Source organism: Rhyacophila brunnea, unplaced genomic scaffold, assembly GCF_057557595.1.
Source record: "Rhyacophila brunnea isolate RB1 unplaced genomic scaffold, BYU_Rbru_1.0 scaffold_9, whole genome shotgun sequence".
Lineage (NCBI taxonomy): Eukaryota > Metazoa > Arthropoda > Insecta > Trichoptera > Rhyacophilidae > Rhyacophila > Rhyacophila brunnea.
This window is the reverse complement of record NW_028233361.1, coordinates 20,091,457-20,105,577: the sequence shown is the minus strand read 5'-3', so window position 1 is coordinate 20,105,577 and position 14,121 is coordinate 20,091,457. Positions and strand designations below refer to the sequence as shown.

General features: G+C 31.5%; 1 long non-coding RNA gene across 1 annotated transcript in view; it reads left to right on the top strand.

Moving 5' to 3' along the window:
• The window catches only part of LOC147063372 (uncharacterized), an 80,810-nt gene extending 66,689 nt beyond the window's left edge, over nucleotides 1-14,121 (top strand). The window contains exons 2-4 of the long non-coding RNA XR_015072064.1: nucleotides 11,059-11,139; nucleotides 12,504-12,672; nucleotides 13,919-14,121. This is a non-coding gene — a long non-coding RNA (uncharacterized LOC147063372). The remainder of the gene's footprint in view (nucleotides 1-11,058; nucleotides 11,140-12,503; nucleotides 12,673-13,918) is intronic.

Here is a 14,121-nt window from a genome sequence, read left to right as displayed (position 1 = left end):
TTATAATAATAATAATAAATATGTAAATAAATAAAATATATATTTTTTAAACAGTTCATTATGAGGATTGACAAAAATACATCAAACAAAGTACGATATAATTACATCGTATGCCTATTGTTATTAGTGAGAACTAACCTTGCAATATAGAAAGTAGCTTGACATACAAAAAAATAAATGGGTACTTCAGATTCCACGGAAGTAAACAAAACATGGAAATTTTTAAAATGTGTATAAGATAACACCCACGGTGGCCGCGCGGCTTAAGCGTTGGACTATCACGCCGTGTTAGTTAGTGTAGTAAATAAGTAGCTGTAAATATTTTAGGTGAGATTGTATCACCCTGTCGGACTCCTTTGCTGATAGGAAATGCGCGATGGTTTATGGAGTTGTTGTTGCGCTACTGTATATATTATTGAAAATATTTATATAGCGCCCGGGGATTCCTCGATTTCTGAGTGCATCGAGTATTGAAAATTTCTTTATGAATCGAACGCTTTCTCATGGTCTATAAAACCCATGGATAGCGGCAGATTGTATTCCTGTTACCGCTCTGATTTCTCTGATGACTTGGATAATATGGTCCATAGTGCTGTATCCTCCTCTAAAGCTCGTTCTCCTGGCTGGTTCTCGTGTAGTACATATTGCAGACGGTTTGAGAGAATTTTATCTTTGTGTATTGTTGGATTTGCATCCTTCTGCCTCTAAGGTAGGTATGGCACTTGCATCTTTATTCTATGCATATCTTGGACTAGGACTTTCATCTTTCTGCCACTAATAGATAAAGCCTTTAGCATGACGATTCTTAAAAAAACTCATTTTCCCCAAAAACGGAGTTGCATCCGTCTGCCTCTGAGGTACAGATATTATTCGTCCACGTACTCGACAATCAGTTGGCAGAGATAAATGGACATTTGAAAAGACTATCGAATATTACTGAGCCTCCAACAGTCAGGGGATTAGCCATCTTGGCACAAATTCCCAGAGAATATAACAAAATAATAGTGCATGAGAATTGCTTAAGAGGACGTTCTACAGAATTGGCCTTGAGAATTGAAAATATGATTTTTTAACATATTGTGGTCCATAATATCTGGTCTACTAGTTAATATAAAAAGGTCGTGTCAAAGTTGTTTGTGTTAATAAATTTGCTCTATGACTGATCCGACTCATATTTCACATTTATTTTATCAGGGCTGTCGAAGACATAAATCATATATATTTATAATTTTAAATTTTTATTTATAATATATATTATTTAAGTTTTGTGCATCTTATGCCGGGTTCACACTGGCAACAAGTTAATTTGCTGGCAACTTCGTTAGATTTTACGATAATTATGATGATTATCGTAAAATTTCTTAAGCAATTATGGTAAGTATCGTAAAATTTTATGAGGTTGCCAGCAACTTGTTGCCAGTGTGGAAATGGCTTAATATCCACTGTGGTTCACGTAGTGGCATGGACCTGGGGTTAGCTAATTCAGGAAGTCAACACCCATGATAGAATTTTTTCCAGTTTTGGTTGCATTATATTCCAAAACTCTTCTGTTAAAATCGTTTCCGAGTTTATAAATGGAAATTTCTCGGTGTACATAGTAAACAAACCTACAAATAAAAAAAGACAAAAAGGAACATGCTGATTCATCGCAGTAAAATCTGGTAATCAAATTCGCCATTTTGAAAAGCGACGATTTTGCGTAAACAAATATCACGTGGTCTGTACGTGTGCGGCAAACTTCGAATGTGTTTGTAATTTTGTGCAAAGTGCGAATGTAATGTTTTCAAATAATTGATATGGATTAATTATACCATCGTATTATTTTCTCGAAATCATAAACATACTATAATAGTATTTGAGTATCAACCTATGTTCAATTTGAATTGGGTTATAATAATATGTTTGCTACAAAATCCACCCAAGTTATCAGTACGTACTTGCACAGGTTTGATTAAAAACTATGATGAAATTAACATTTTAAAAATATGAATGCTTAATATTATTTTGACAGCCCTGTTTTCTGATCGGCTTTACATCTCGCAGGTGTTCATTAAAAAAATAATAATGCTCCGCGGCAGAAATTATCAGTAATAATAATAATGTTTCTTGAAATAAAATCTCCGTTGATCAGTGATTTTTGCGAAAAGATCGATTTAAATTAACGTAGTTACGACGCCGAGGTCCTTTTTATACTGAATTATATTTGAACGTCGAGCTCTTCAGCGGCCTCTTAAGGCCATGCATTAGTTGAGGCTCGGTCTAAAAAGATCGTCGCTAGGCGATGCGCGGATTGCGGGTCGTGGGTGCAAATGACGCCTGTCAAACGAAATATTATTTGTCATATAAATCCAACATTCTTCTTCTTCTTTCACCCTGTCACGTCCCAACATTGGGGCATAGGGCAAGCACAAGTTGGCGCCACTTCCCTCGGTCCATCGCCAACTCCTGTGCCTCCCGCCATGTCAGACCTGCAGCACGTAGGTCACTTTTTTAGCATCGCTGCAGGGTGAGGGAGGGCCGGCCACGGCAACGGAACCCTTGAGGCTGTGTCACAAGGGTACGAAGTGCCGCACTCTTTGGCGGCATCCGGAATACATGTCCCAGCCACGTGAATCGTCTCTTCGTGATAACTTCAATCACCGAAGGCTGTTGTGTCTGCTCACGAACTCGGATGTTTGTAACGCGGTCTTACCAATGTACCCCTAAGATTCTGCGGAGACATCGATTCTCAAAGCTCAAAAGCCGAGACTCTTGAAGCTTAGTAAGATGCCATGTCTCACAGCCATACAGGAGCACAGGTAGCACGCACGCGTTAAACAAACGACATTTTAATCCAACATACGTCCATTTTATGTTCTGTTTATTGTTCTATTAGTAACAATATTAATATTTTCATTGACATGTTTTCTTTTTAAAGTAAATGGGTAACGTTTTTAGTCATCTTTACACGATTTTAGAATTAATTGACCCGTCGCCATCACGCAGCAAAGTGACGTGTTCCTGGCTCGACATTCTCTCAGTGAATGGCAGCGAGTCCAAAATTTCGTCGCGCCTACAGTTGAAAATTATTTGGCGTTTCACTGATGCGTCACCTTAAATGTGACTCTAAATTTAATATCATCATCAAAATATTTCCAGATTATGCATTTAATAAGAGTGTATGATATTTTGGCTGACAGTAGAGATATCTTATGCGACACATATGGTATTCATGTATGTATAATATATGTTATAAAACCGGAATATCTTTAAACCTCTATTTACAAATAATTCATTAATTTATTGGTTATAAAATCAGTCTAATAGAGTAGGCATGTTTCACAATAGTATTAAGAATTTATTTTCGTTTTTTTTCACTTTTAAAAAGTCTTGGCTCTAGGACAATAACTACTTATTAGACAAAAAAAATCACGGTCATTACCCCCGCTATGAAAATAAAACGGAGTTGAATACAAATTCGTTGACACAATAAAATAAAGATATAAATTAAAAACTATAGGTAATAACATCTAAGGGCTTGCAGTTGCAGCGCATCGACGCAAAACTTACTTGATTCCAAATATATCATATTTGAATCTCAAATTGGATTTTATGTCCAATTGGAGATTCTAATAAAATGCATTTGGCATCAAGTAAGGCTTGTGTCTCGATACGCTGCAACTGCAGTGATGTCTGTTTGAACCCCAATATATGTTTTCTCTATGTATGTTATCTTATTATTATATTGAAATCTCTATTTATAATAGTTAATATTAATAGCATTGTAAGTCTACTCACTGATATCATCATTGTTTAGAATAAAATAATGTTATTTAATAAGTATTATTTTATACATAACAATATACTAAATCTATAACATATTTACATATAAAATTTAACGATGTTGAACAATTATAACAAGAGGCGTTATTCAAAGGACAAAGGACTCATGTCTACTGAATAGTTTTATTATTGTTATTTTTCATAATTAAAATACGAGCATATTATATAGTGCATGAAAGTTGTTATCTGCACAATGAGAGTTCTCTCCATATTTTAAAAATCTACTGATATTTTAAATTTTGACTTGGCGTCACGGCCAAAACCGTATAGTATGAAAGGAGGGTACCAAAGTGAAAATATATTTGTATGCACAAAAATCATAAGTTTAGTATGGTATACGGTTTTAAGCCGCATACGGTTTCAGTATATGGATGGCCTTTGTGACTCACTGTTAATGTTGAGAAAACCAAATATCGTGGGTCGCTTCCAAAAGATGGGAAATCGATAATTTAGGTATTCAGAGTTAACAACGGATTGTGTGTGTAATGTATTAAGTATATAAATATATGTTTGCTAGAAAAAATAATCAAGGTTATCCAATATATAACATGCACACAAAGCATAAAGAAATTAGCATTATGCCTGACTTTAGAGGGCATGTCAAACTTCAAATTTCAATTCCTCCATAACATGATTTCAAGACTTTCCAACTTTCGGCAGTAACACCACGATATGATTGTATCAAGAGGGCCAGACAGACCTTGTGATACTTTCAGGGCGTCCAACAGCGTTTTTGAGAAGGTCAAGAATTTCGTGTACTTTGGGTTCTCCATTAATATTGAGGGTATCATATAAATTGAAAGTAAAAGTATAATGTATTGTGCCAGGAAAAACACTTCAAATGCATATTGTACAAAGCACTAATAATACCAATAAGTTTTCATGGAGTGGCGAGGGGTGGAGGTAGGCTATTAAGATCTGATATAAATATTGCGTAATAAACTTTGTCAGTCACACTTATTTGTTTTCACTGAACTAAGAATACAATTTTCAGATGGTGGTAGTTTTTAAAAATCAATTAAGAGCTGTCTAAATGAAACCATAGTAATTTTTCACTGAATCCATAAAGCTCAGAGTATTTAAACATCACTATGTTTAGAATCAAAGGTTTGCAAAATTTATTATTTCCAAGACTGTATTTTTTATTATATGTTTTGAGTATTCAGAAAGTTGGCAAGCTATCAGGTCATCATTTTAATTTACTGATTTTTCATGAGTGGTTAAAAAATGTAAAATGGCATTGTGCTTATAAAATTCCTACAAAATCTAATTAAATCTAAAAATTAAATTAGTTTACAATGTTTATTCAAAATTATTTCGTTACTATTGTTATTAGTAACGTTACAATCTGGTGGCGTCTTGCCAAAATAAGCTAGGAATTAGATCTTGATAAATATTTATTTAATAACTTTACAAAAATTCATTTTGAGTATATTATGTTAAATTTAATATTATTAGTGCAAATGTAAAGAGAATAGTTATTACCGAAAACTACAAAACTTCCAATCACTCTTCGATTTTTGCAACTGGAAACTCATACAGGAGTTAAATTTATTTTTTCAGGGTGTTTGACTCTTCCATTGCTCACATCGTTCCAGAAGTAGAAGTTTGTGCATATTTGACAGTTGCTCTGTTCTATAGCTCTAAACGTAAATGAACCTCATTAATAAGTTCCAATACCCTGTCGGTTGTCCCTTTATTCATTGTACGAAGTGTGAATTGACGGTTAGTAATGACACCATAATATTATTAATAACGACACAATGAACAATTATAATATTGTCGAGTTGGTTGTCACTGGGATGTTGTTGTTTTTTTAGGGGTGAGATAGGTGCAGGTTAAATAATAGACAAGCACATAAAGCTGAGGGAGAAGTAAATATATGGGCAGAACTGCAGTATTTTTGATCCACAAACCATATTCATTTCGGTCTCAAGGGTACATGTTAAGCCAGCGGCGCTCCAATAAAAGGCTCTTTTCCTGAGTGTGTAACTAAACAAGATATATAAAATACTAATAGTAAATAATATTAATAAATACGGAATGAAGCAACAAGATAATTTTAAACCAGCGGCACTCCATTTTAACTTCCTACCAATAAGAAAAACAAATAATTTGGATAGTTCGATGAACCAAAGAAACACTTTTATTTATTTTGTGAACCTGATTCTAAATCACCACACCAGAGTTAGTCGAAGAATCTAGGTTATCACAAGTTTTGTTTTTGTTTTGTTATGCCAAAGAAGAATAACTTCTAATGCGCGTACATAAGTACACACACCGATTTTTTTTAAACATTTACTTTTTATTTACACAAAATCTAAACAAGTATCTAAGACACTAAAAGCATTGAACTGATTTTTTTTGTATAGGTACATGTACATGATGTGTTAAAAATAAAGTAATTCGACAAAATAATGTAAAATAATTTAATAACCGATAATTATATTTATTGGTTTAGGAGCAATATGTAATCGATTTCTTTAAATTGAAAAGTGAATTAAGTAATTATATTAAGACACCTAACACCTAATATTTCACGTATTAATGATGGTGACAATTTATTATACGCAACATACAGTGGCGTACTGTGTTTATATTCAGATTTTTTCATAATATATTAATAAAATAAATATTATTAAGATACTAGTATTATTCGTCTTCTATCCTGAAGCTCCATTCCAATGCGGGATTCTGTATCATAAACGAGTTTCGTATATTGCTTCATGTCCTTTACCAATCTTCACTTTACATCGAGCTTCAATCGGCTTCTCCACAGTCAATCCGTCTCCTCCGTGGTTTGCTTTTGGTCAGAATCGTTGATAGCCTGTAATCCACCATTGTTTCAATATATCCAGCATTCTGGCAGAAGTATTCACTATCAAAAGTCTATCGAGTGGATACTTAAAAGATTAAAATCCCACAGCTAGAACTCTATTAACATATTTTCAGATAACCAATCCAGTCTGGTAGCTCTTCAAAACCCCTCATCGTTACACTCACAAATAAGAGACATTTTAACTTTATCAATAAAACTCTGATTGATAGAATCTAGGTAGTAGGGAATAAGAAATCATACAAAGATAGCCGAGTATGAAGAAGCTGAGAAATATGCTAAGCACGACACTACGGACAGAATACTTTTAACTTACACACACTTCCCGCTAAATATAAACGAGGACACAGCAGAGCTTTTGAACAGCAGATATACAACATTACCCGCATGATCAATAACGTGGAAATTTATTCCAAGCACAATCTCTGTCACCACTCATGAAGGAATATAAAAAACATCACACAAACTAGCACAGATCCTTACAGGCCATAACGCACTGAGAGCCCATCCAAAAAGATTTAAATTTAGGGACAATGACTGCTCTCTATGTAACGGCTACACGTTTCAATTAATATGGAATGACATCAACGAATGCCAAATACTAGAAAAGAAGCAAAAGACTCTCGGAGCTCTGTGTAGATAAGATAATCACGAAAGTGACCTCCAAACATCTCACGAAATACATAACAACAAAATAACATAAAACACTACACAAATTATACTATTCTAGAAATTAAATAAGAAATTAATGTAGGCACATAATAAACTGAATACTTCGTCTAAAACTGTAAAACGAGTATTTTGTTAATATCCTAAGCAACAAAATATGTAAATAACTTAATGTAATTATCTCTGTGAACCACTTTGTATGAAAAACCAAGGGAGTGTTTGGCATAGACTTACCGAATCTACCAGCGGTTTGCTTTTGACAAAGTTGTTCTTCTCACTTTTTTGATAAATACTGTATAAACATTATAATAACAGGTTAGGTAGGTAACAAGATACCATTTTATCTTAAGAAAAAAGAAGTAAAATAAAATTTACATTTAAAATTATGAAAGATAAGTTGAGTAGTCATTCATAAGACTGCTTGAGCGCCTAAACAATTAGAAACGGAATGAATACTTGTTTTTGTAGAATGAATTGATTTTTTTTTATAATGTACGTGAAATGGATGATAATTTATTTTATAATACTGTGTATAGTGACGACATAAAAGAGTACCTAATCAAATGCTGTATACCCAGTTTAAGCAATAGTTTTATATTATGAATTGATAATATTCTTATTGATGATAGACAGGCGTTTCATTTTAAAAATGAACGATGAATGATTTAATAAACCAATTTTTCGATGCTTTCGTGGATATATAAAATGTATATATCCACGAAACCATCGAAAAAATGGTTTATTTTATATTACCCCTACGTATTTTCCTATTTATACGTATGATAGTAATTACTCCGCCGATGAAAATGATAATGAACAGCATTAGTATAATTAAATATGGCAACAAAGGAACTACTTCGAAGTATTACAAATTAATTATTGATTAACCCTACACAGTCATTGAAAAAGCACATATTACAATAAGAAATAAAAGTAGGTACGAAAGGGAATTGATATAGCGACGATTCAGTAGGTTCCTAAATTTAATGGTCTCTGTACGTCTTAGAAATGGATAAAAAAAATAAAAATAAAATAGGCGATCTCAATTTATTAAATGAATATAAAACTTGCACTCTACCAACTGAAGAAATAAATTCTAATAGTTCGCCAAATCAGAGATATATTCTTGCTCCATTAAACTATATTTTAAACATATTTGCTCTGAATCGGTCAGCGAATCAAAACATTGCAAGATTTTGCCACAGCGTCTTAGTTCTCACCGTAATTATGACTTGTTTCGTATACACCATGAAGGCACGAATTATCTACATATACCCTTACGTTGCGTTAAACTTGTCAATTTCTGATAGTGTTTCTATCGTAGTTTTGCTTTCAATGAGTATAAGCCACGTACTTTATAGTTCATTTGGTTGTAGAAAAAAATATATGACTATTTATAAACATTTTGACACAATCGACGAGCTTCTTTTAATCGACAGACATGAAAACTATAAACATGGAAGAAAGTTAGTAATAAAAATCATATGTGCATTATTTTTTGTGCAAATTACAATCGCTGGCTATGATTTCTTTACTTGGACATTTTCTTACAATCTCACGCACTCCTTAATTTATTCTTTAAATTATTTGTTCATGACTATGAACACGTTAGTGTGTCTAAATTTTATGATCCTGATGTATTTCTTGTGGAGTAAGATGTTGATTCTAAACGTTCAATTGCAATATTACTATAATCTGTGTGAACTAAGTAGTTCTATTTCTAACAGATATTTAATACCAGTAAGGGTGAGCTCGTCTTTAGAAAACTTTTTGTTTGATACAAATAGATTAACCGATATGGCCAAAAGTGTAATCAAATTTAAAATATGCTGCGTTGACAAACTAATGAAAGTTTACATGATTGCTTGTGATCAGGCTAACATCCTCAACGATGTTTTCAACGTTCAGGTAATTTATATCACTATTTTATTGCACCAAACAATAATCAATTATTATTTCAATGTAAAAAAAATACACGAACAATAATCCTAGCATTATCTACTCTTAATTATTGCATGGTGTTGCCTTTCAGCAACAAATTGTTTTATTCTTTATACTTTTTGTGTGAATCAAATTTTATTTAAAAACTTTCAGTGTTCAAAGCTAGCGGAATATAATACGTAGCTAGCAATTTAAAACAATGTATTGATAATTTGTATTCTTCAATATTATAGTTTGTCAATACGTCACAAACACTCTTACAATAAAAATCTAATCATATTATTTTGTAGCTATTTTTTTTTAAATTTATAGGTTTATTGTATTTTGTATTTATTCAAAATTTAAAAAAAATATATTTTTTAACGTCTGTTAATTTTGCGGACTATATCGATGGCTCATGTTTCTTTTTAGAAATAAGGAAGCTAAAAAAATATTTTTGAGATTTTTTAAATCTAGATATTTATTGCTCAACTTTTTAAAGAACCTATATGTAATACATTAAAAAATTAAATAATTCGTATTATCTTAATTACTGTTATGGCTGTATCTTATTTGCTAAAATAATTACAGATACGGGAATTTCACAGTCGACGTGCAATATTTTTTTGTTTTGGCCAGATACGGGGTATTACTATTTTTTGATCATGTCCTATCATAATAAAATAATATGTGCCTCCACATTTCGGAGGTTTGTTTTTATGAAAAATGGATGTTAGCCACTTGTTGAACCTACTAGGACACTAGGTCCATGCTCTGACTCAAACACAAATTGAAAAACAATATGTATATTTGCGAGACCCGAGATTTGAACCTGGGTCATACGAGGTTATAAGCCGACGCGTAAGCCACTCAGCCATCGTGGATTAACATCTGTCGATATAGTATTATAGTGCCGGTAATACTTGTTTGCATATGATAAGGAGGTATGATCACCATATCACCGTACATCTTCAATATCAGTCTGGAATTCAGCTCTATCATTTAAATTAATGTAAGGCTGTATCTGTGAGGAATACTTGGATAAATAATCAAAATAAAATAGGTTGTTATTACCAGTCTGTAAGAATAGTAATGACAGATAAGGTTATGCAGTTGGTATCTTTGGAATCACGGAAGAAAATCATCGAAAGTATTATCGCTGTGGTCCCGTAGTTCAATTAAACCACTATTATGCAACTAGTAAAATATGTCTTAATAAGGGATGACAGCATGCATTGAAAAATAACATATAATTACATCAAACACTTTGTAAGTATTATAGTTACGAACTTTTGGCATTTTTTTTGAAAATTAGAATGTTAAGTATATTATTTTGACTACAAGTATCATATTATAAGAATACCGTAATTGGTATTATAAACCTTTTACTGTAAATATATTCGTTAAAAGTTTAACAATTGAACTTATAAAAATATTAGTAATTGTCAACTAACAAACTTTTCCCTCACCACCAGCAGTTAAAAACTTTTATCAAAAATATGACTAGGTACTTGAAAAAGTATCAGATCAGGTCAATTTTTTTAGAAATAGATATTATCTTATCTTAGAAGAAGAAGAAAGAAGATTATATACCTGACAACAAATGATTTTTTTATCATAAACTCAAAATACCTACCTAAAATGTCGACCTACTAACTTTTGACAGCGACCTCACGAATATTGTGTCTGTAGTAACCAATAATATAACAATGTACCTAGTAGTAATTTTATTCCAACAGTATCATTAAGTTATTAATATAATGGAATAAAAAGTGATTATTATACTAATTGCAATGGTATTATTGTTTCAGAACCTATTGTCATCATTGTGTGGGGTTATATCAATCCTAAGATCTCTTCACATTTGCATTATGTTTGGGATGAAACGAGGGGTTTGTATCATTATTTATATTATTTTGTAGATAAATAATAAATTATTTTCCACCGATTTGTAATAAGCTAAATCCAGCAGGTGTTTTTTTTTCATTTATGAGTGTATTATTACATATATTAATAACCCAATGTTTACGGGCTCTTTTTTTTATTTTTTTAATTAACGTGTTAATTTGCATTTGAAAAGCAATTAGCAAAAACACAATTTTGTGCGGCCCGTAAGCATTAGGTTAAAAAAAGTCTCTCAGATATAATAAAAATAAGATACAAGGAAAACGAAAAAATATATAAACTCCTATTAATTATTAGACATTTTCATGGGACAACAATAATGATTTTAGAAACGTTCTTCGTGTTAAATAACAGAAAAAGATTGTCTTGTCGAATACAGTCTTTATCTACTTAATGACATTATCATTTTTTACCACTACATTTCTCGCATGTAATGTATTCGCTTAAATTTAAAAGTATTATTTCTACAATAAATTGATAAGTAATGAAGTCATCAAAACGACCATAAATTCATCTTTAATTTTCTAAAAAAATTAATCCTTAGAAAATGTTTCCCATTATTTTAAGAAACCATCACAGTATACTATAAAATGCATGTATAATAAATAACTATTTTTTCAGTCCATAATTCTAATTCGAATTCTAATTAATTAAAAATATTTCTGCTGCCACAATCTTATACTATAAAATACGTCGCTTAAATAATAATATAATATCGACTTTTAAAAGGCAAAAGGACTTAATCCGCACAGATTAAATCATACAGGAAGCACAAAAATGTTTTTGTTCCGATTTTTGGTTGAAATCAAAATACCAAATATACATAAACTTGAAATACACGTTGATTAATAATTTAGTGTTTTATTTTCCTACTCTGATATTAATTAATGAGGTTGTTAGAGAAAAAAAACAATAAAAAATGATGTTTGGGTCTTTTTTCTTTTTTTACTTCCTTTGTTATTAAAATTTACAAGCTAACATTAGAAAATAATTCAGCATTTGCAGCTAACACCTTCTGGACATAGCGTGTATCTAGCCGTGTAAAATATTACTACTTATATTTATATTACATACCCAACAATTTTGAAAAACATTAGGGTTAAATTCTTTTGCCTTTCTACAGTCGGATGTATGTAATACGTTTAAATAAAAGAGTTACATTTTCACCATACCTCAAATCAATGTTACAGCAGAAAAAATGCATACAAAACGTATTGTCAGTTAAGTGTGACGTTACATTAGGTACCGTCTTTTTAAAAATGCAACATGATCCATTATTGCAACTCGATATGCATGCACTGATAAACATTAATTAAAGACATATTGCTAATAATAATATTTAACCTTTTAGGTGACATACAATGGCATTCATTACCATCCAGTGATAACTCTGGCAAATTTTGCTTCGTATGATATGGCTTTGTTATTTTTTGTGATTTTTGCCTGTGAGCATGTTGTCAAGGAGGCAAAGATGACGGCAGTAATCTTAGATACCATAATCTACTATAGCAACAGTGGAGGTGAGAATACTGCATTAGTTTAAAATATTCACTGAATAATACTATAATCTAATTACTCGTACCTTCCACCGGTCACCACGTCTCAACACATGTTAGAGCTAGGATACTCAATTTCATTTTACTAAGAGTACACTTGTTATAAAAAAATTAGTAATGGGCATAATTATTTTTTGCGAGGAATAATTATTATAAATGTTGATTATTTTTTCATCGACCAAGTTTTTTAAATTTAGCGCGACTGGCACGTTTGCACTAGTTGTCCATTAGATATAATTAATATGATATTCAAATGTGGTAATTAACAAGTAATTAAATTTTCAGCAGTGAATGTATTAAGCAAACAAAATTGCGCCGCAGACCACTTTTTAAATTGTATAAAACCGTAAACTGTAAGAAAATAAGATTTTATTGTTATAAATCAGTTAACTCCATTAAATTCCATTAATATAACTTTTTAAAGACTGATAGGTATTATTGATAGGTATATCTCATTAGTCCTATTGCTATTCCTAGTATTGACGATTTATTGATTATTATTTGATGATCTATTATTAGCGTTTGTCTATGTACACGCATATTGATTGTATTATTAGTTTTTACAGAACTGTTCATAAGTTGTTGACTTAATAAGTGGGTGAAAAAGTTTTTACCTACTTTATTGTATTAATTTATTATATAAGTTAGAATTAATTGTATTCGTTGTTAGTATGTATTTACATTTTGGTGAGTGCACGTAGTGCCTGAAGATGCTGAATGGCGAAATCCGGGTTACAAAAAACGAATCAAATGGAATAGTACTCGTACAAAACTTAAATCCATTAGAATTTAATTTCCAATTCCATCAAGTACCTTCGGTCGAATGCCTCGTAATACCTCGTGATACAATCAATTATTATAACCGAGTGTAATTCAGGTCCGGTTGGATATGTCGGTTTATGTTTGCCTTGTTTTTTATGGTAATATAGAAATGGGCTGATAATTCAATTAGTAAGCTTTTTGCCTTGTAAAAGTATATTACAATTGATTTATTTTGATATATATTTTATATTAAATACAAATTTCATATTGGGTTCTTAAATATTTTGTATTTAAAATATAAATTTTAATAAATAACCCAAAATACACTGTCTTCACCTACGCCGTAGCAGGTGGCGTAGACCATATCGTTGCTCTACGCCATAACATAGCTAAACTAAAATTACCTTGGCAATTAAATTATTATGTACAAAACCTCTTTTGCTTTCAGAAAACCACCGGAAGCTAGAGTCCTGGTCACAGATGACAAGCAGGCGAACCCCATACTTTACCGCATGCTCTCTATTTCCAATTAATTTCTCTTTACTATTTAATATCTTCAGTACCATTGTGACTTACTTGATTATTATTTTACAATTTAAATAAAACTCTATTTTAATAATATACTCAATAAACTCTCACTTGACCATGTCT